The sequence below is a fragment of the Cupressus sempervirens genome, chromosome 11 (genome assembly GCF_028749045.1).
Source record: "Cupressus sempervirens isolate cs-2001-9-10 chromosome 11, ASM2874904v1, whole genome shotgun sequence".
NCBI classification, from domain to species: domain Eukaryota; kingdom Viridiplantae; phylum Streptophyta; class Pinopsida; order Cupressales; family Cupressaceae; genus Cupressus; species Cupressus sempervirens.
The window spans coordinates 330,371,630-330,395,325 of NC_143128.1; positions in this window are offsets into that span (position 1 = coordinate 330,371,630).

Below are 23,696 nucleotides of genomic sequence, written 5' to 3' on the forward strand. Positions count from 1 at the left end.
TTTAAGAATGACCCAAGTGAGCATACTCCTTTTTCTAGAGATTCCAACTCACTGTAATAAAGAATATTTGTAGAGAAAAAGACTCCAAAGACATATTAATTTCCTCTTCTTTATTTTGATATTGCATATCAAGAAGAGGCTTTATCTGTTGCATTGGTCGGCACTGGCCCTAGTCTTGTTAGTCAAGTGTGTGCACTTTTAGATGCTAGTGTGGGATACTAGCCTCAACTTCACTTGTGAAGCCATTAGGGGTTAATATGAATAGAAGACAAATAAAAACCTCTTAGTTGCTACCCGATTCACCTCCAAAAAGGGGCATAATCTTTGTGGAAGGAGGGGGAAGAATCTCTCATGTGGATTACTCACCATGGGCATGTACCTAGGCATTGGAAGGTGGTATACATGCTTGACCCCTACCTCAAGGGTGTTCATTCAATGTATATATTATTGAGCCCTTGGAATACACCAAAAACACAGCTGCCCTCTAGTGGGGTGATACGGTTGAGTGAGGTAAATACATGCACATAAGTTGTGGGACAAAGATTTTTCTTCCTCTACCATTTTTGGTTTTAGGGATAAAGGGTGTTTGTTATTAAGTCTTAAACTTTTCCAAACCTATCAAGGAAACTAAAATTCAAGACTCCCCCATCCCTCTGAGTTGCTTTGTCCTTGATTGGATTGTTTGTGACCACTACTTGCTTCTCGTGTCTATCTAAAAATAAACAATCTTTTTGAAAACCACCATGTTTTTCAAAAATTGAAATTTTTTTTACTATCTATCTGAAATCTATCAAAAGAACCATCAATCTATCCAGAACTATCTAAAATTTGCAAAATCTCTTCAAAATTTTGTTTGAGTTGTCAATTTGGTCACTATTCTTGTGCCCAATTTGATTGAATTTTTTGTGAGAAAGCACTTTGTTAGTTCTTCTTCAAATGACCCTATCCAAGTCCTCACATGGTCCTCTACAAATATCTATGTAGGATCTTGCAAATACTATTCTTTTATTTTAGAATCCTATATTTTTTTCAATTTAGTACATCCTCACTTGGCTTTGTACAAGTCCTTGCATGAGAAAATTGGTCCAAAATTGTTATTCTAAATCTTTGTATCCTTTGAGTTTTCTCGTGTAGTTTCCTAAGAATCCTTGTATCAGATCTTCTCCTCAAAACTATCAAACTATCTATCAAAGCTATTTGTGCTATAAGTTTGGTCTATTTCTACAATATTTTACCTCTTTTTTTGTTTGCAAACAGTGTCAAACAATAGCTTCTTGCTTAGACAACAATTTTTGACTTACACACAAAGTATTCTCAGTACTCAGTTATCTTGTCCTTGTCCTCTTGTGTTTCATTTCATGATAGTCATAATCTTTGGTTTTGCTAGCTATTACTTAGAGGACTTGTTGTAATGGGCACCCCTGGATGTCCCAAGAAAACTAAACCAATTTGTTGAAAGGAATTTTGTCAAACAGTTTGCATTCAACCTCTTATTTCTTCGTTTAATGTTTTAAACCCCTTATGACTCCAAAAATCAAATGTTTATTTGTTTGTTGTGTTTTGTGCATGGAATTGGTATCATACAACATAAACAAGAAAGAAACTATAATAATATGGAAAGTGGAAATGAACTGCTGCTAATAAAATGTTATTTTCAAAATTCATAAAACCAAATACATGGCAGATTTATCAACTCACTAATTACTTCAGTAGTATTGACATAATACTCCAGCCCATGCTTTCGAACTTGCTGCTATAGTGCTTTGTCCTTTAATCAGTCCACTGCCTTTGTAATATCATTCCCTCAAAGTGGCATAAGCGTCAAAAAAGTAGTGAAGAAGATATGAGCAAAATACCAAATCTGCCTGTAGCTGAAAATGCAACTAAATTGCCTGATAATGAAGCCAATAACAAAGGATTCCAAAGGCCAAACCCCAAGGGAATGACATCTAGAATGTTACAAGAGAGGATAGATGTCCTCAAATGCCAAGAACAGAGCTGCAACTCACACACCAATTTCTTCTCATATTCAACCCTTGCTAATGAAGCCACAAATGCTTCCTTTTATTCTATTTCCAAGGGTCTGCTCAACTCATATGGGCAATGTGGGATAAAAGATGTGTAGTATATAAAACATATATTAAAATACCCCTTATGTCTCCCTTGGGTACACATCCCCATAAAATAAATATTAAAGTAACACTTTAATATTTTACAATTAAATTAGACGTTACTTTAATAAAACTTCAGGCATTAAAATTTATTAGCAATTGGACTCCGAATAATGCAAGTGATAGCTCATCAAAAAGCTCTCACCAAGGAGTATCAAATCCAATCACAAAAATTGACCTGTACTGTGTCTTGTCGACTTACTAAAAATAGTAAGTATGCCTGAAACTGAGTAAATCAACTTCATTTTGGCCCAAACTGGAAATGACTAGGTCAAAACACTCCAGGATCCCATTAAACCCTTTGTTAGCCCTCGGGACCATGTAGAACAAGGCTAATGCACACACACTTGGTCAACTGCTAAAATGGGGACATTACAGTCCACCCCCCTTGAAATTGCTTGTCCTCAAGCACTCTCAGTCTAGCCTATTGAATAACTTGCTCACTCTCCCATGTAGAATCTTCCTCCGGCAGGTCTCTTCATCTGACCAAATACTCCTTCACTATCCTGTTTCTAAGATTCCTCTCTCTAGTGTCCAGAATAGCCTAGACACATGAAACACATTGTGCACTTGATTGCCCTCTGGAAGCTCAAGCTCATAGGCAACTTTTCCCACTTTGCGAATCACCCTGTAGGGACCATAAAATCTGGTTTTCAACTTTTCAGCTTTTCTTTTCTTGAGCGATGACTATCTATATGGTTGTAGCCTCAAATAAACCATATCCCCTACCTCGAAGATATGCTCTATTCAGTGCTGATCAGCATACAATTTTTGTTGATTCTAAGCCTGTTCTATATTCTCTTTGAGCACTTTCAAGATGTCTTGACTATCCTACAATAAGTTTTTGGCTTTGGGCACTCTACTGTCCCCCAAAACTAAATCCATGAAGCTAGGTGCTTCGTAACCATAGAGTTCTATGAAAGGAGTCATCTTGATGGACATATGATAAGTGGTGTTATAACAATACTCTCCCATATGCAACCATCTGATCCAAGCCTTTTGTTGTGCAGTTACATAGTTCCTCAAATATCCTTCCACCCATTTATTCACAATCTTTGTTTGCCCATCTGTTTTTGGATGATAACTAGTGCTAGGTGTAAGATATGTACCACACAACCTAAACAACTCTTGCCAAAAAACACTCATAAACTTACTATCCTAGTCGCTGACAATGAATCTATCTAAGAAGTGAGCAAACTTCGTCAAGTGATCCACCACCACATAGATGCAATCTCTTCCCTGCACTCATGGTAAACCAGTGATGAAGTCCATTGAAATACTTTCCCATTTCCTATCAGGAATGGGCAAGGGCTGTAATAAACCTGTAGGAAATGTTTGCTCTCCCTTATTCTATTGACAAACCACACACTCCTTGACATACCTCTAAACATCATCCTTGAGCCCTTTCCATGAAAACCACTCTTGGATCTGCCTGTAGGCCTTGAAGACCCCCTGATGTCTAGCTGTGGGTGCATCATGAAATGCCTTCAGTATCGCCTCTCTCAAATGTGATGACGGAATCAAATAAACCCTGTCCTGAACTCTAATCAATCCATCTATCACCTCATAGTGATCATCTTGTATGGTACCTGAAATCAATCTAGAAGCCCAAGCATCTCTGACATACTCTGCTATAATCCAATCTCTCCAATCTCCTAAAATCTCTGCCAGAGAACATAAGTGAGATCTCTGAGATAAGGCATCAGCCACCACATTTTTCTTACCTTTGACAAACTCTATGTCAAAGTCATAAGCCTACAATTTAGTCACCCATTTTTGTTGCCGGTCATTAAGATCACGCTGGCTCATGAAGTATTTAATACTGTTGTGATCAGTCTTGATCACAAAACATCCACCTACCAAATATGATCAAAATTTGGCCAATGCATGCATTATGGCCAACATCTCCCGGTCATAGACAGAATAACTCTTCTCAACTCCTCGGAGCTTCCTACTCTCGGATGCAATGGGATGCTTCTCCTGCATCAATACTACTCCAATCCCATCACATGATGCATCACAATGAAGCTCAAAAGGCTTTGTGAAATCCGGTAGAGCTAGAACTGGACATGAAGACATTACCTACTTGAAATGCTCAAAACACCTCTATGCTGCCCCTGTCCACACGAAGGCTCCTTTCCTAGTAAGATTTGTCAAGGGTGTATCAATCTGTGAGAATCCCTTAAAAAACCTCCTATAAAAACCACATAAACCAAAGAATCCCTTAAGTTGTGTAAGGTTTGTGGGAGTAGGCCACTCTACTATAGCTCTAATCTTTTCAAGATCAACCCGAACGCCATCTGCACTAATGATATGCCCAAGGTAAAGGAACTCAATCATGCCAAACTCACATTTAGATTCCTTGGCATACAATGACTCTCTCTCTAGAATAGATAACACCTCCTCTAAATGATGTAAGTACTCCTCCCAGGTCTTACTGAAGACCAAGATGTCATCAAAGAAGATCAAGAAAAATCTCCTCAGCTGCTTCCTGAATACCTGGTTCATACAAATTTTAAATGTAGTGGGTGCATTGGTTAGACCAAATGGCATAACCATGAACTCAAAGTGGCCATAGTGACATTGGAAGGCTATTTTCTCAATGTCCTTTGCTCTCAACCTAATCTGATTGTATCCGGATCGCTAATCAAGTTTGGTGAAGAAGCATGCCCCATGGAACTCATCAATCAGCTCATCAATCCTAGGAATGGGATACCTATTTTTAATTGTTTTCTTATTCAGTGCCCTGTAATCCATGCACATGCACATCATCCCATCCTTCTTCTTTACCAATACTACTGCTGAAGAAAAGGGGCTCTCACTAGGCCTGATATGCCCCATCTCAAAAAAATCCTTAATCGCCTTCTCTATCTCATCCTTGTGTTTCTTAGGATGATGATAGGGAGTAATCATAACTGGTTTGGCTCCCTCCTCGAGCTCAATAACATGTTCCATCCCTCTATTAGGAGGAACCCCATGAGGAATATTGCTAAATAATTTAGCGTGTCTATCAAGTATCTTCTTGATATCTGGTGGATAACTCTTTTCTTGTGGCTCTGGTGAAGTTGGCATAATGTAGCACTTTGTTGCCCACTCTATGTCATCATGATGAAAAAGTCTTTGCATTCTCCTTAAGGACACTACTCTGCAACCTCCATCTGAAAGACCTCTAAGTACCACAATTTTTCCCTCATGCTGGAATCTCATCTCCAATTTTGCTAGGTTGAGTGTGAACTCCACTAGTGAAGCCATCCATGTCATGTCGAGGATGACATCATAATCTCCCATGTCCACAACATAGAACTCATCCTTCAACTCGTAGCCATCTCCAAACCTGATGTGAAGATTAGATATCTTTCGAGTGCATCATAATTTATCACCGTTAGTCACAATGACATCATGCTCCTCTATCTGTAACCCTCTCTTGGCTACCAACTATGCATCTATGAAGTTATGTGTAGCCCTAGTGTCAATAAGAGATATCACTTTCTGCCCCTAGATAGTACCCCTGACCTTAAATGTGATTTCCTTTTGGGCCCCTATCAAGTGTGCCAATGATCTATCATCCTTAGGAATGCTGCTCTCCTCTATAGTGTTACCCTCATCTGAATCAGAGTGTTGATCCTCCCCCTCTGACTCTGAATCTTCTACTAAAAAATACTCCATTTGATTTGCCTTAGCCTTGAGAGAACATTTATGAGATAAGTCCCAAGGCTCTCTACAATGGAAGCACAGCTTCTTCTTTCGAAGTTCATTCAAGGTTTCATTGTCTAGTCCTTTTGATCCTTCTTTGGGTTTGCTATACTCTTTCTAAAATGATTTTTTGTCTTTGTCCTTGCGGTAGGAAGAATCTGTTGAATAGTTTTTTCCTTTGTATACCAAAGGAGCTAAATCTCGTGCCTTTTTAGTTGCTTTAGCTAAGGTGAGTGGATCATGTCCCTTCACCCAACCTCATAATGGATCAGCAAGACCATCACAAAATAACACCACCAATCTCCTAGGAGAAATATCAGTAACATGTACAGACAAGCGTTGAAACTTGACAATGTAAGCATCCACAGAACCTGACTATTTTAACTATGCTAGTTCCTTGAAATATAACTCAGGATCCCTAGTGTCAAATCTCTCAATCATTGTTTTGGTGAATTCCTCATAGGATGTAATTTGATTATGCCCCAAAGTCACCATGCCATGATGCCACCACTCATGTGAAATGCCATCCAAGTGCATAGCCACATACTTGATAGCCTCCTCCTCAGGCATAGGATTTAGCTGCAAGTATGTATCTACCTTCTGCACCCAAGCTCGTGCAGTCATCTTCCCTAAAGCATCATAATAAGGTAAGGAAAGTTTTCAAACTTTCTTTCTTAGCTCAATGTTTTGATTCCTCCCTCCTGCTCTAAGCATGTGTCTCATCCTCAAGTCCATATAATCTCTGAGGGAAATATCTGCCTGAAACTCCGGTCCACTAGCCTCCCAGTCCCTCCTGAACTAATCCTGTAACTCGATAATCTATGATTTGTTTATTGGTTGAATCGGATCTCTGGGTGGGAAGGTGGGTAGAAGAGGTCTCGAGCTCACAGTCCGCGCTGGGCGTGCAACATGTCTAAAGTTATCAACCTCATTCCCATTGTTTCCATGTCCATTATTACCATTAATGTTATTCTTAGGACCATTTTTGTTTCCTTGGCCTCCATGGTTATTGTTTCCCCCATTGTTATTGTTTCCCTCATTGTTATTGTTTTTTTTGTTGGCATCACCTAGATTAATATTGACACCCATCTGTCTAGCCATGAGCTGCAACATCATGTCCATTCACATATTTTGCTCCTACTGCATATGCTACCCCTGCTCTAATGTATCCAGTAATTGTCTAAACATTACATCCCCCTGATCTGGACCGGCATTCCTGCCTCCGCCTAATCCTGTATTCCTGTCATCTCGATCACCCATATTGTTGTCCTGATCAAAGAATATCTCCTTTGTGTCTGTATGGCTGGATTCAATGTCCCCCTGCATGGATGTACTAGACTATTTGCTTTGCAAGTCTGATATCCTATTTTTTCTTGCTTTGGTATCGCAAAAATTATAAGGCCCCTGTCGCATGCTCAAACATAAATGCTTAGCCCGTGTTTTTATTTCTGATTTTAGTGTTTTGACATTTCGTCAAACACTTTTCCCTCTATCCAGCTATTCCAAATTCCCTATAAGAACTCCATAGGATGGCAGGACTTATAGCTCTGATACCACTGTAATGGGCACCCCTGGATGTCCCAAAAAAACTAAACCAATTTGCTGAAAGGAATTTTGTCAAACAGTTTGCATTCAACCTCTTATTTCTCCGTTTAATGTTTTAAACCCCTTATAACTCCGGAAATCAAATGTTTATTTGTTTTTTGTGTTTTGTGCATGGAATTGGTATCATACAACATAAACAAGAAAGAAACTACAATAATATGCAAAGTGGAAATGAACTGCTAGTAATAAAATGTTATTTTCAGAATTCATAAAACCAAATACATGGCAGATTTATCAACTCACTAATTACTTCAGCAGTATTGACATAATACTCCAGCCCATGCTTTAGAACTTGCTGCTATAGTGCTTTGTCCTTCAATCAGTCCACTACCTTCATAATATCATTCCCTCAAAGCGGCATAAGCGTCGAAAAAGTAGTGAAGAAGATGTAAAGAAAATACCAAATCTGCATGTAGCTAGAAATGCAACTAAATTGCCTAATAATGAAGCCAATAACAAAGAATTCCAAAGGCCAAACCCAAAGGGAATGATGTCTAGAATGTTACAAGAGAGGATATACGTCCTCAAATGCCAAGAACGGAGCTGCAACTCACACACCAATTTCTTCTCATATTCAACCCTGGCTAATGAAGCCACAAATGCTTCCTTTTATTCTATTTCCAAGGGTCCGCTCAACTCATATGGGCAATGTGGGATAAAAGATGTGTAATATATATAACATATATTAAAATACCCCTTATGTCTCCCTTGGGTACACATCCCCATAAAATAAATATTAAAGTAACACTTTAATATTTTATAATTAAATTAGACGTTACTTTAATAAAACTTCAGGCATTAAAATGTATTAGCAATCGAACTTCGAATAATGTGAGTGATAGCTCATCGGAAAGCTCTCACCGAGGAGTATCAAATCCAATCACCAAAATTGACCTGCACTGTGTCTTGCTGACTTACTAAAAATAGTAAGTATGCCTGAAACTGAGTAAATCAACTTCGTTTTGGCCCAAACTGGAAATGACTAGGCCAAAACACTCCAGGATCCCATTAAACCCTTTGTTAGCCCTTAGGACCATGTAGAACAAGGATAACACACACACACTTTGTCAACTGCTAAAATGGGGACATTACACTTGTACCTTAGTATACAACACTCTTATCTTGCCTTTTGAGACTAGGTTATAGTGTGATCTTTGTCTAGGCTTTCACTTTTTGTCCTTGTCTATGATTGGGGGAACAAGAAGAAAAAATGTGTTCTATCCCCTTAGACTTATACAAGGTAGAGCTAGGGGTCTTAATCATGGTAGAGGTCTCTTTCCCATCTATACATGGTCTATCTCTAGTTCATCTAGTGAGGAATCTTCACAATCTCCTTCACCTATTAGATCACCTCATGTTTAGAGAATGTTTTCTATAAACTTACAACAAACCAGGAACCCCTTGTATCAAGAGGATCCTAAAACTAGAAAAGGTCATACATCTCCAAATAACATAGCTGAATTCTTATTCAAGCGACCTTTCCAACCAAAACATAGTAAAACTTATCACATTCCTATAATGGTTGATCAAGAACCTGAACATGGAGAACATAGTAGAGACCAAGATCAACATAGGAATGAATGACACAAGGAACCTTTTACTGATGAGAATGAAGAATATGTAGAAATACTTCTTGCACACATCAAAAAATGTCACAAGGACAAAAACTTCCAAAAAGTCATGGAAATCCTACTTAACAAAGAGAAAGAGAAATACTTTCTCAAACTTACTCAATAGGGAGCCAAGCTACCTCATCACTTTAATGTTGGAACCATCATTACATCTAAAGAGAAAACAAAAATTTCTAAACTACAAAAAAAACTAAAGATCATGTAAGAATAGTTAGCCCAGGTGATGCGTGATAAAGACAAATGTATGAAAACATAAACCTTAGATGCTCTTTGTTTGTTTCCTTTTGACAAGAGTATAGATATGCTTCCTTTTCCAAGAGGAGTTGAGTTACCTAAGTATGCTAAATACTTTGGAACTACCAATCCCCAAGATCATTTGTGGGAATTTGGTGCCTTGTATATGGAATTTATGCATAATCAGACATATCTCATGCATCTATTCTCAAGAAGTCTAGATGGTTAGGATATGGAGTGGTTTTCACACTTGCCTACTGGTATCAAAACATTCGATGATATTGCTAACCTATTTGTCCAATAGTACTCTCACAATATACAACACCTAGTTAACATTCAAGACTTGTGTAACCTTAAAAAGAAAGTCGGGGAACCTTTCCTCACATTTCTTTAGAGATGGAGACAACTTTACACCAAATATTCATGAAAGATTCCTCAAATAGAAAAGCTTGATATCTTCACTAATAATCTCTTACCTGATTTTGGGTATAGATTTCAACTTCAAGGTCAACACACCTTTGAAGACATGGTCACACAAGCTATCTAGATAGAGGAATTCATGGTCAAAAAGGGTGAACTAACCCTTCAAAAGGACACCAATCAAGGATCCACCTCTAATAAGGACAAATCCAAGTATGTGAACAAAAACTAAGAGGTTGTGCATGATGGATTTGTTCACAACATTAATCCTAAACTTGCTAATGTAGCTTTCAATCTTATAGACAATCTCAAAGAATCCAAGAATTTTTAGAAACCTCCTACTAACAATAGGACATTTTGAAACAAACCAAAGAGCTCATCTTGGGTCACATGCCCAAAAGAAGAATATAGACCTCTTGATGAACCTTTGGATGTAGTCTACAAGACCTTGCTACAAAACAAGCTTATTTCTCCATTGGATAACTCTCTTCCTTATGATCCACAACCATGACCATCATGGTGAATTAAACTACATTTTGCAAATAGCATCAAAAAGAAGGTCACAAAACTAGCAACTACATTAAGTTATGTAACAAAGTTCAAGACTTCATTAATGATGGTGACATTATTTTGGATGGACATAACAAGAACTTGGATCAAAAAAAATTCAAGGAGTCATTCCCATATTATAAAAAAAAGAGAAAACTCAAAACAAAAATCTCATAACAAGATCAACTATACATACTGTAATGATGATGATGATGAGATAGTACACATGGTTGAACTTGTGGATGTTGAGTATTGTGACATTATCACCATCAAGGGAAAACAAGACAAAACTAAACCTAAGGCACCATTTGTCTCAAGGGGCCCTACTTCAAACACATCTAACAATGAACCATCAAAATATTGTGCCAACACTGTTACACATTCCAATGCTAAGTTGGTACTCAAAGGCCCTGCAACTTCTATTCCTGAGCTAGAAAAAAACAAAGAAAAACCTCTTGTTGGTCCATTTGGAAAAGGATCAAAACTTGCAAGAACTTCTATAGCTACTAGCTATAGTATCCTTGATGAATTACAGTGAATTAATCCTCAAATCATAATCTTTGAACTACTTAAAATCTTGCCTACTCATAGGAAGATTCTCGACAAAGCCCTCACTAAGGAAAATGTACCTCAATATTTGATCTTGAGAGGTTCCAATCTATGGTAGGTCATCTGATGTCACCTTACTATATGTCCTTCTCTGATGAGGATGACAATTCACTAAGTCATCCACATAATCAATCTCTACACATTGAAGTCATGATACACCAAAAACATGTATGTTGTGTGCTCATTGATAATGTAGCTAGTTTAAACATTGTCTTCACCGCTCTACTTAGACAATTGGACTATTCTAAAGAGTCTATTGATCCCCATTGCAAGATAACAATCAAAGCATATGATGAAGTAAAGTGCAATTCTTTAGGTCTTGTGGTGTTGCCTCTCTGTGTTGGTCCTATAGAAAGGGATGTCACTTGTCAATTCCTCAACATTCCTTTATCTTACAATATTCTACTAGGTAGACTATGGATACATGAGATGCAAATTGTGCTTTCCACTTATCATCAATGCATAAAATTCCCACTTCATGGCTCTAAAGTCACCATACCTGCAATTACTAGCTATACCTATAACATGCTAAAATTTGCTAAAAATTTTGTACCTACTTATAGAGAATCTATGAACTATCATGATAACAAGCTAAAGTAAATTGAGTAGTCACTCAAGCTGAAAGAAACTGGAAAGGGTGAATATCACATAGAACTAGTTCTATCTTTAACATCTATTCCTAAGTCTCCTCATCATTATGGGAGATCCTATAAAGTGAAGAGACTATTTTTGTTGATATCTCAAACTAATTACAATGGTACCTTTGTCAAAGCTATTGTACCTCTCAAGGAGGAAGTTGAAAATAGAGCTATTGCGGCATGGATATACAAAGAGGAGACTCCATTTGACCTCATAGAATAGTCTCATGAAATTTCTCCTAAAAAGTATGGTCTAGGTCTTAGACTCATGAAATGCTTTGGCTATAAAGGAACTGGTCCTATCAAATGTAACAAAAATGGTTTGATTGATCCTACCAATGTGATAGCTAGAAGGAATCAAGATACATCTGGTCTAGGCTTCAAGAAGATTCCCTTTCATCTAGGGATTAACAAATTTATACCAGAACCTATGATTTCATCTGAACATGAGTTACAAGATACATTTGATGAACATGAAGGAAATGCTAATTATGGGGATCCTTATCCTTATCCCATTCCTTATGATCTTGCTAAGTTCTTCACAAAACTATATAACTTTTTACCACATGTCAACACCATGGATGGTGATAGTACTTCTTGTAATGAAACTATTGATTATCCCCATATCCAACAAGAATAAGGAGAGTCAAGCCATAATTTACTCATCAAGTACCTTTGTAAAAATATAGATGATAAAGGAGAGTTTGTCCCTATCATTTTTGGGAATTTTTTATTTTGTCTCCATGTAGTACAGATTCTCGAGAGTATGAATTTGACTCTCTCTCAAAAGAAACATCAAACAAAGACATAGATCAAGTTCATGTCTATGAAAACCTCCTTGAATTATGTGAATCATCTAGGGTTAGGTTAGATGAGTCTTATCCAACTAGTGTCCTTGATTCTACAGCTAATGGTGTTAGTGCACAAAGGCATTCGAACACACTTGTGGACAAAGCCGCTCTAGGTCTCAAATTGCTTGTCCAAGCATTTAATGATTATACAATGAATGCAATATAACCCACCACATCTCTTTCACTCACCTATCCTGAGCTCATAGACTAGAATTCTAATGACCCTAATGAAGTCCTCATATTCCAGAATGACTATGCTCTTGCCCACTACTTAAACATTGTCAAACCTATAATGTCTTCCACCAGTGAACAAAGTGTCAACATGACTGAAGCTAACATCAAATATCTTAGTTAGACAATCAAAAAGAAAAAAAATAGAAGGTCTGATGTTGAAAACCACATTGTGGCAATGTTAGAACCTAAAATAGTAAAAATAAAATATCTATCCAAGGATGAAAACCTCTCTGAGGTGCCTATGAATGAGATATTTAATGCACTTCCTAGTCATTTTTTTGAAAGATCATCAATGTTGATAGAGCGAATATAGCCAATCAACATGGGAATAGAGGAGCATCCTCACATGATACATCTTGCATAGTCACTATCTCTAGAAGAGAAAGAGGAATTCATTGCCTTCTTGAAAGAGAAAAAGATAAAATTTTCTTAGACATACTTAGACATGCCAAGATTAGATCCTAATCTCATAATGCATCACTTGTCTATTGCACTAGGAATTAAACTGGACAAACAAAAACTTAGGAAAACGCATCCTCATGCTACATTACTAGTCAAAATTGAATTGGAAAAGCTTCTAGAAGTTGATTTCATAGGTGCTATTGATTACATTGAATGGATATCAAACATTTTTCCAATCTCCAAGCATGAAAAATCTATCAGAGTCTATACATATTTACAAGAACTAAACTTAGCATGTTTGAAGGATGATTTTCCACTCCCTAACATTGATACGATAGTCGACATGACAACTGGATATGAAATGTACTCACTCATGGATGGATTTTCTAGTTATAATTAGATCAAAATTGCACTAGAATATTAGGAAAAGACTATCTTCACTTGTGCATGGGGAAATTTCTGTTGGAATGTGATGCAATTTGGCTTTAAAAATGTTGGTGCTACATGTTAGAGAGTAGTCACTACAATTTTTCATGACATGATGCATAAAACAATGGAAGACTATGTGGATGAGACTCTGGTTAAGAGCACAAAATGTGACACTCACCTTCAAGATTTGGGACCTATCTTGGATCACATGGAGAAATTCAGTCTGAGACTTAATCCCTAGAAATGTACATTTGGTGTAACATCTAGGAAATTACTTGGTTACATTGTGTCTAAAAAAGAAATTGAAGTCAATCCAAATAAAGTTCAAGCATTCATGGACATTCCTCCACCTTGTAATATTAGTTAGATGAGGGGCTTACAAGGAAGACTTCAATCCATTCATAAATTCATCTCACAGCTAGCAGATAGGTCACGACCTTTTACCAAGACTCTACATAAAGGAGTGAAATACAATTGGAGCTAGGATTATGATCAAAGTCTAATATAGATAAATAAATACCTTGCTAATCCACCAATATTGATGCCTCCTATTCATAGGAAGCCTCTTATTGGTATATTGCTATCACAAGAAGACACTGATAACAAGGGAAGAGTTATCTACCATCTAAGTCACATGCTGATTTGTTATGAAATAAATTATAGTATTGTAGACACCCAAAATTTGACAAATACCCAAATCATGCAATTCTAATCAATTAGTGAAAATTAAAGAGAAAATATGAAGAAACACAACAAAATTTCAAATAAAAAATCACATTAGGTCATTAATTATCTATCAAATTGACAAGACCTAAATCAACTTTAAAAGAGGAGTAAAACAATTTAAATTCATAAAATGAAATTCAAAAAGGGAGGAAGAAAAAGACAAAGTGTTAACAATAATTAAGTCATTTATTAAATTAACAAAATAATTTATCATCACAAAATTGAAAATATCCCTTTTTCAATTTAAAATAATTAGAAATATCCTCAATTATCCTCAAAACCAAGTCTATTGGACTCTTCCTCCTGGCCTCTTATGAGATATTTTTAGTTTCACCTTCACCCATTAGTCAAAGGTAAAAATCCTAATTCTTACCCCAACCCCTTCTAAAATCCTATAAATAGGAGGGATATCCAAGAGGCAAAGGACCCAAGTTTTAGGCATTTGCACTATAGGCACATTTTGATTCATCATTTTAGCATTAGCATTTTAGCAAGTTCATAGCATTTTAGTATTTTTTTTATGTTATTTAGAATCATTTATTACATGTTAGCTTGTTCCATATCCATTTTGATAGCATATAATCTACATTATAGTCATAGATCTTGCATGCATTCTTATAAATTTGTATTTTTAGCATACTCCCATTCTAGAACTATCACCAAAATGTTTGTTTGAGAGCTATTTTAGTAGTTTTAGTTAGGGAAACATGAGATGCTCATAGGGATTACATTCTAATGATGATATCTTCAGCTTAGTTTAGTTCATCATCAATCTATTTACATTCTACACTAAAGTTTCATGAATATGCATTCACACTATGTACAAGTATCATTGTGAAATCTTGCTTGGCAGTCATCTTTTCTTCCTAAAAGTTGAGACACTACATGCTTTCCCATACTACATGACTCATTGCTAAAATTGATCCATTGAAGTACTTACTTAGCAAGGCAGCTCTAACAGGGAGATTGGCTAAGTTTGTCATGATCTTGAGTGAGATTGATATTTAGTATGTTGAATGGAAGGCTATCAAAGGACAAGAAATTTATAATTAGTTAGTAGAGGCACCAATTTAGAGTCTTCTTCCACTAAACATTGACTTCCCTGATGAATCAATTCTGAAACTCACACATCAAACTTGGGTGATGTTCTTCGACGATTCCTTTATATAACAGGGATCTACTACTAGAATACTATTCATAACACCACAAAGATATTCACTATGTAAGGAATACAAGATTTTGTTTCCTTCTACAAAAAATATTGCAAAATATGAAGCTCTCATTAATGGCATGAAGATTGTTGTTGAATGGAGAGTGGATCAGTTGAACATCTTTGGTGATTCACAACTCATAATCAACCAGGTCAATGATGTATATTAGATGAAAGATGAGAAATTAGTCCCATATAAATGCATGGTGTATGACATGAAGAAACACTTTTCTCATATCACTTTTTAGCAAATTCTTTGGGCAGACAACAAAGTAGTTGATGCCATGGCTACTCTTGCTTCCATATTATAGATGCTAGAGAATGATCTTTGACATGAGTTCATAGTGGAAATGTTACTCTACCATGCCTATAACTCCCCCAAATCTCAAATTATTTTATCTATTATAGGACATGATTCATCCCACTACCACCATATATACTCCTATCTGTGTGACCAAACTATTCTAGATGGTCTAACCCAGAATGAAAAATGTCACCTTATCCACAATGCTTCACAGTATGTTATTATTGCTAATGACTTTCTTATGAGAGGTCTTGATGGAATGATCCTTAAGTGTCTAGAACTTAATGATTCCAAACACACATTAATTGATATCCACGAGGGCATTTGTTGATATCACTCTAACGACTTGATAGTAGCTCATAAACTTATTAGAGCTAATTACTATTGGTCAAATATGGAGCAAGAGGGAATCAAATATGCCAAGTCTTACAAAAAATGCCAACTCCATGGGAATTCGATTCATGCTTTAGCTAGGGATCTAATTCCATCTATCATGCTATGGATATTCCAATAATGGGCCTTTTATCTTGTGGTTCAGATTCACCCGTCTTCTTCAAACGGACATAAGTTCATTATTACAATTACAGACTACTTCACAAAGTGGGTAGAGGCAGTCCCCCTCTCTATAGAAAATGAAAAAAATTATAGCTTTGTTCATAATAAATTACATCATATGTAGGTATGGTTTACCGCCTTCCATTATTACTAACAATGGAGAATAGTTTAAAAAGAAAGATCTTAAAGAGTTATAAAAAAAGTTCAAAATCATAGAACATTGGTCTTCTATCTATTACTCCTAGGGAAATGGTCAAGCAGAGGCCTCCAACAAGGCAATCCTTAAGATCTTGCATCGCACAGTTAACAAATTTGGAAGAGACCAGCACCTTTAGATTAATCTAGCTTTATGGGCTTACTAAACAAGTATCAAAACTCCAATAGGTACAATGCCCTTTTCTTTAGTATATGGAGCAGATGTTGTGCTTCCAATTGAGGTTTATATTCATACAATGATAATCTCCATGAAAGGTCTTATTATTGATGATGACTATAGAATATCTTAGCTTCAAGAGCTAGTATTGTTATATGAATGTTGAAAATTGGTGTATGATCATCTTTGAGCTTATCAGTAGCGTATATCTAGAAGTTACAATAGGAAAGTTAAGCCATTTGACCTCCAACTAGGTGATCTCATTCTAAGAGAAAACTCTAAGAATTAGCAACAATAGGTACAAAAAAGGAAGTTCAAACCCAATTGGCTTGGTCCATACATAGTCACTATAGTATTTGGATTTGGTGCTTACCAACTTTCTATAGCCAAGGGAGAAGTGCTCAAGGAGCCCATCAACATTCTCCACCTAAAGCAGTTCTACAGCTGATCTAATTTTAGAAGCTCGCTATATATATCTAAAGGTCATAAAAAATCTAAAAATTGTAAAAAGTCCTAAAAAAATTAATCACCTTAGTGAAAACCTAGAAATATGCACCTTGGTAATACCAAAAAAATGGAAAAATACAAAAAATACAAAAAAAAATGGAAAAATACAAAAAATACAAAAAAAATTGAAAATTTGAAAAATAAAAAAAAATTGAAAAACAAAAAAAATTACCATTGGTGAAAACCTAGAAATAGGCATCATGGCAGCAAAAAAATGAATCTCTACCAAGAAGGTGAAAACCCTAGTAAACAAGTGCCTCTTGTTCCCAATGCTATATCTTGCAGCACAACTTCTGTCTCATGTATAGTTGCTTTCCTACTTTAGTTTGCTTCTTTATCTCATGTATCATGGATTGAATCTTGTCATAACTTGGGGCAATACCATGCAGTGTCATAAGAATCCCTCTCATGCCAATCACCAATCATTCTAATTGTGTCTACCTACTATCACTCATTTCACTTTAGAGATTCATTTCATGAACCATCTCTTGCATTAGTCAACAGTTGTTCCAGTTACATCTACCTACTGTCACTTATGTTACTTTTTGAGATTCTTCTCATGGTAGATCTCTCTCATATCAATCACCATATGTTCTAACTACATCTGTCTATTGTCACTTAGTTCTTACTAAGGTTCTTCTTACTAAAGATGCATCTTTGACTTCAGCCACTAGTTATTCTAACTCTATCTTTCTATTGTCATCATCCTAGTGAAGAGATTTCTTTCATACATGTCCTGAACATTGACACTTGACATCAATCCTATAACATAGAAAGTGGATTGAAAATGTTGAACATTGTTTGAGATATACTGAGATTTTCCTTGCTTGTTTTTCTTTTGCTTTATCATGTCTCTTCAAGTGACTCGATGATGTCACTTTTGACTAGAGAAGCAAGGACTGGGGGCATGATCTTTTCTTTTCTTTCTATTTGATGGTTTAGTTCCAATGATCTAAAGCATCCATATAAAAGGGGTGTCCACTATAATAGCCACCATCTCATATTGGATGGTTGTGTGTACCTCAACTCCTTTTGTAAAGACTTTTCATTGAGGTTGGTTCTTTTCCTTGCTTGTTTGAGTGAATTCCCTATGCTATAGTAAATACATATACTTGTCCTATTAAGCAAACATATAGGTCACTAAAAATATACATAGTGCACTTCTATCTTAGGTTAAAAATGAAAGGGTCATTGTGGATAGAATATTTATTGATTACTTAGCATAAGAAGGATCTCTTATGTGTCTGGTGTGTCTACACACAAGAAACATTCTAGTCATCCTAGTGTTTATGCTCTAATGCTTATGTTCACTTGCTACATTAAAAGGGACAAATGTTCTGTTCATTCTAGCTTCTTATGCCTTGAATGCTTACATCTAATCTTGACAAAACTAGAATAGATGTCCTATTCATATTCCTATGATTACAATGTCAGTGGGAATTGTACATCTACAGTTTCACTTTAGGCTCAGTCATGATAATTATCAAAGCTTAGTAACTAGACCTAGGGTTGTATTGCATACACATATGGATCAATGACTAACTCACTTGCATCCTTTGTGATGAGGGATTGTTGGCTTCTTTAAAGTATTAGTCCTTCGGTTCATCCTCTCAATCCTCATGGAATGCTTGTCACTATCAATAAAAAATGGAACACTACATGAGATGTTAGTTCATTCACTTTTTTCATTTCATACATAATTTCATCATTTATCTCATCTACACTACATTCATATATGATATCAAATTTTCATCCATACATCACATCATGTTTGCATTCATAGTCACAACATAAAACATCTTATGTACAACAAAATATAAAGTGACAAAAGTGACACATGTGAATGGTACTCGAATAAAAAATCTCGTATATATATATATATATATATATATATATATATATATATATATATATATATATATATATGAAAAGTGTACATCAATGCAAAACTAGAAGATAATTTAGCATTGTCAATCTCAAAAATGATACAAAACAATGTTGGCAGACCAATGGATACATAGCCAGATCAAAAACTAGAGCAAAATAATTCTAACTCTCTCCTTCCCCCTCACCTCTTACTGGTAGTGGAGGAGGAGGATGAGGAGGCATATCAATTCTTTCTATAGGTCATTCAATTCTTGACTTGCGTGCATACTGTGAAAATTGAGGCAACTTCTTAGCCTCATCTAGCACTACTATCACATATTCTACAAAATAGTAGGCTACCCTTGTTGACTATAGCTGAATCTTTTCTTGATGCTACTCTAATCTATAGGACTCTCACTCTAACTGCTCTTGTAGCCCATGGATCTAATGCTCTCAGTTTGCGATCAGGGAGTCTCTAATAGCCACCTATATCTATAGCTCTCCTAGCTATTGTTGAGTGATCCATATCTACTCTATAGATCTCATCAAGGCCTCCTGAGTATGTACCAAGATATCTCTACCATGGGCTCCTATAGTAGGCTGGTCCTACATCTCCTCATCACCCTACTTTGCTAGCTACTTAGCTAGCCACTGCTCCTCTATGCGAGGTCTCTACATATCACCTCCTATGGATCCTAAGGAGCCCATCTTTCCTTGTGGTCACCTCTAATCCATCCTACTACCAGTTGTACTTGGGTGTACTCTCATATGTTGGCCTTTATATCTACAAATGTAAGGCTCCATAGGTTGTTTCTTGTTTGCAAAAATGGGTCTAGTAACTGGCAAGTGGTCGCATGCCCATATCTGAAGAACATAGACCCCAATAGCCATGCTCTTCCTCTCATGGTAAACAATCTTGTGCATCTCATGGAAAATATGAGCAAGAATGCACTAACCCCACCCATATCTCTCTGGGGTCTCTAGCATCATATAAAGTATTTGGCCCCATTTGCACTCCAATCCATGCTGACCTCTATCAGGTATCCATCCCCAACACTATTGGAAATCTATGTGTGTGTCCATAAGTGTGTACCAGCTCCTCCCATGTAATGGCTCTACCCATAATCAAATTCTCCTTAAAGATGGCCCTCAGCGCCTCTATGACCATCTGTGACATTGTATCATACACTACTCTTGCCCTATGGAATGGGATCCATAGAATCCTATAGATATCCTCTGGAGTAAGTATCACCTCTCCCTATAGTAGATGGAAGGTGTTTGTCTCCAAATGGAAATGCTCCACCAGTGTAGTCAAAAGGCCATGATTCACCAACATTGGTAGAATTTGGTAAAGATATGATAATCCCATTCTATTAATGTGTTCCATATCAGAATCATCAAGTTGCGACAAGAAAGCTCCATAGGGTATGTAATAGGATCAAAATCTAGCATCAAGAAATGTAACCTGTGCATAGAAATACAACATGCAAACAATCAGTCTTCACTAAAAGAATAAGATGAAAGAAAGCACAAAATTACAACAAAAAATCAAATCTAAAATTTTTTAACTTGCATTTAACACCAAAATTTTGCATGAACATGTAGGTTGTCGCATGAGATTGTATATCTTCGTGTGAAGATACACTTTATCACATTAAGTGTGATCGATCTATGAGCAAAAAATGAACAAAAATTAGGGCTTCTTGCATAGCACATGGGTATATCCCATGCGAGAAAACCCATTATACCAAGAAAAGCAGTGCATGCCTAGTACTTCTTCAAGTAAGAAGAGATTGGCTTCACACAAGGAGAGACATCCTTGCATGAGAACTAACATGATGAATAATTAAAATGCCTAAAAATCCAAGAACACCTCAAAAAGTGTGAAAAATTAAATGCAAAGCATGATTATCAACTACTCACCAGATGCCCATACTCTGTCAGTCGACTATGTCATAGGGAGCACTTGAATTGGTGTAAAGACACAGGGACCACCATTTTTTCCTCAGAGCCCTCTTCTTCACAAAAGACAAAAGTGAAAATGAATTCAAAATGAACCTTTGAGCCCTTATATAGGTTTGACCTAATTTTTCAAAGTGCTTTGATTGGCATGAAAATCACCCCTGGCTAATTTGGCTACTCTGAACTCATATTTGAGATTGAATTTCAAATCTAACACACTTGAATAGCTCAAGAATGCATTTTAAAATTTTGGGACTGACGTGATCGAAGACTTATGTAGTCCATCTCTCTAATACTTTATGCATTTTCAGATCTTTTCAAATCACATTTGCTTCAAATTTTCCAAAAGTTTTGAAAAAAGTCAACTCAAGTCAACTTTGGTCAAACTTGATCTTTTGAACCTCAAAATCACTTCAAATTAACTCCAAAATTTCTTCAAATCATTTTGATCTCTTATATATTCTTTTGACTCTCATATTTCTTCATTATCTCTCAACATACTGCTCTGCATCATATTCCTAGTGTGTCATCTTTTGATTTCACTCCCAAGGGGGCAAGATGATTACATCATTGAATCTTTCAAAACTGGCTTCAACTCAATCTGAATCTTATGTCCTCATCACTAGGGGCATCTCATCACTCAGGGCATCTTGTTCCCTTCTATGTCCTCATCACTCAAGGCATCTTTTCCCCTTTCATGTCCTCATCACTCAAAACATCTTAATCACTAGGCGCATCTCATCTCTTGAGGCATCTTGTTCCCTTCTATGTCCTCATCACTCAACGAATCTTTATCACTTAGGGTATCTCATCACTTAGTGCATCTTTTTTTCTTCTATTTGGCATCTATGTCATCTATATCATCTTTTTATCACCTAATCACATCTTATAGTAGTCCTTATCAAAATTTGATGGATAGGTATCGGGATAGTCTAAACCTTGACTCCTGTGGATCAAACCTCATTCTAGGAATGATTCTATGACTCATGATTGGATCTTTTTATCTTTTATGGACTAGTATTTAGGTGTTCTATCTAGACTCTAGGGTATTAAGCTTTATTCTAGAGATAATTCCAAATTCTTGCTGAGAGTTAAGCTTCATTCTAGAGATAATCCTAACTTTTGCTAAGAATTAAGCCTCATTTTGGGGATAATTCTAGGTTCTTTCTTTTGATCACTATTCAATGGATAGGTATTAGGATAGTCTAAACCCTAACTCATGAGGATTGAGTCTCATTCTTGGAACAATTCTATGAAATTTGGCAATCTTTGTGCAATCTCAGTATTTAGGTGTTCTATCTAGATCCCTAAGGTTAAGCTCTATTCTAGAGATAACCTTTATAAGCTTATCATCTTGGTATCTAGGTGTTATATCTAGATCCCCTAAGGTTAAACTCCATTCTAGAGATAACCTTTAAAAGCTTATCATCTTGGTATCTAGGTGTTCTATTTAGATCCCCTAAGGTTAAGCTTCATTCTAGAGATAACCTCTAAAAGCTTATCAATTGGTCACCATGTCATCAATTTTGGAACCAATCTCATTTCTTGATCTATACTTCATACTTCTAATTTTTTTGAATTGAATGTGTTGCTCACACATTCATTCAAAGAGGGAAAAATGTAATACCCCAAAATTGGCACATTGCCATGTTGACCAATTCTAGTCTATTTGATCAACCCTAAGTCCTATTTCACTTTGAAATTTTGATTTTGATACTCGCTACTTGACCTAAGTGTTAGATGTAGAAAACCCTAATCTACATTAGTCAATTCTTTATTTAATTCCTAAGTATTGACTTAAATTAGCTATACTAAACCTATTGATCTAGTTTAATTTAATTATAAGTGTTCATACTTTAATTAAATTAAATTACTTCTTTAGCTAATGTGCAAAGGAATTAAACATTTTTAATTTAATGAAAAAATGTCATTTTAATTGTTGGATTTAATTACTCAATTAATTAAAAAATGCATTTATGAGGTCATATCTTATTTTATTAAATTGAACAATCTACTCAAATCTTCTGTTCAGTTCATGAATGGGAATTTTGAGTGATCTATCTCTCGAATTGGAATTGACCTAATCAACTTGTTCTCACACTTAGGTGAATTTTAGTTAATTCCTCATCACACTTAGGATGTAAGTTAGTTAAATTCACCTATACAGGGAATCTTCCATCCTAACTAAATCTCATCTTTGATCTCGATCATTCATTCTAATCGATCTCGATCATTGGTTGATTTTAGGAATTCTATTTAGGAGGCTTCCAATTCCTCATTACATATTGAATTGAATTGCATTGAATTAATGTTGAATTATTCACTCACTTGTTTAATACTTTCATAGCTTTCACAATTGTGTAGTATTAATATCATTTAGATAAAATACACTCATATAGCATAATTTTCTTTTCTTTGTTATTAGATTAAAATTTTACTTCATCTAGATTAGTTGCACTTTCATATAGCTACATAAATCCTTTGTAATATAGGTCTAGTTGCCCACTTCTCGATCTGAGAGAAAAGGAAAAATCCTTCTAGTTAGAAGGATACAAGTCACACTATTGGATTACTCAGATGAATAATGTCATATTCATTCGAGGATGATCTCCTAGGTAATAACTGTGTTGAAGTGTTTGTGAGGATCTAAGGCCCACATTCCACATATATAGTTGATAGCTTGTGAATCTATGCACATCCTCCATTCTCCATTCTTCTTTGTTGCTA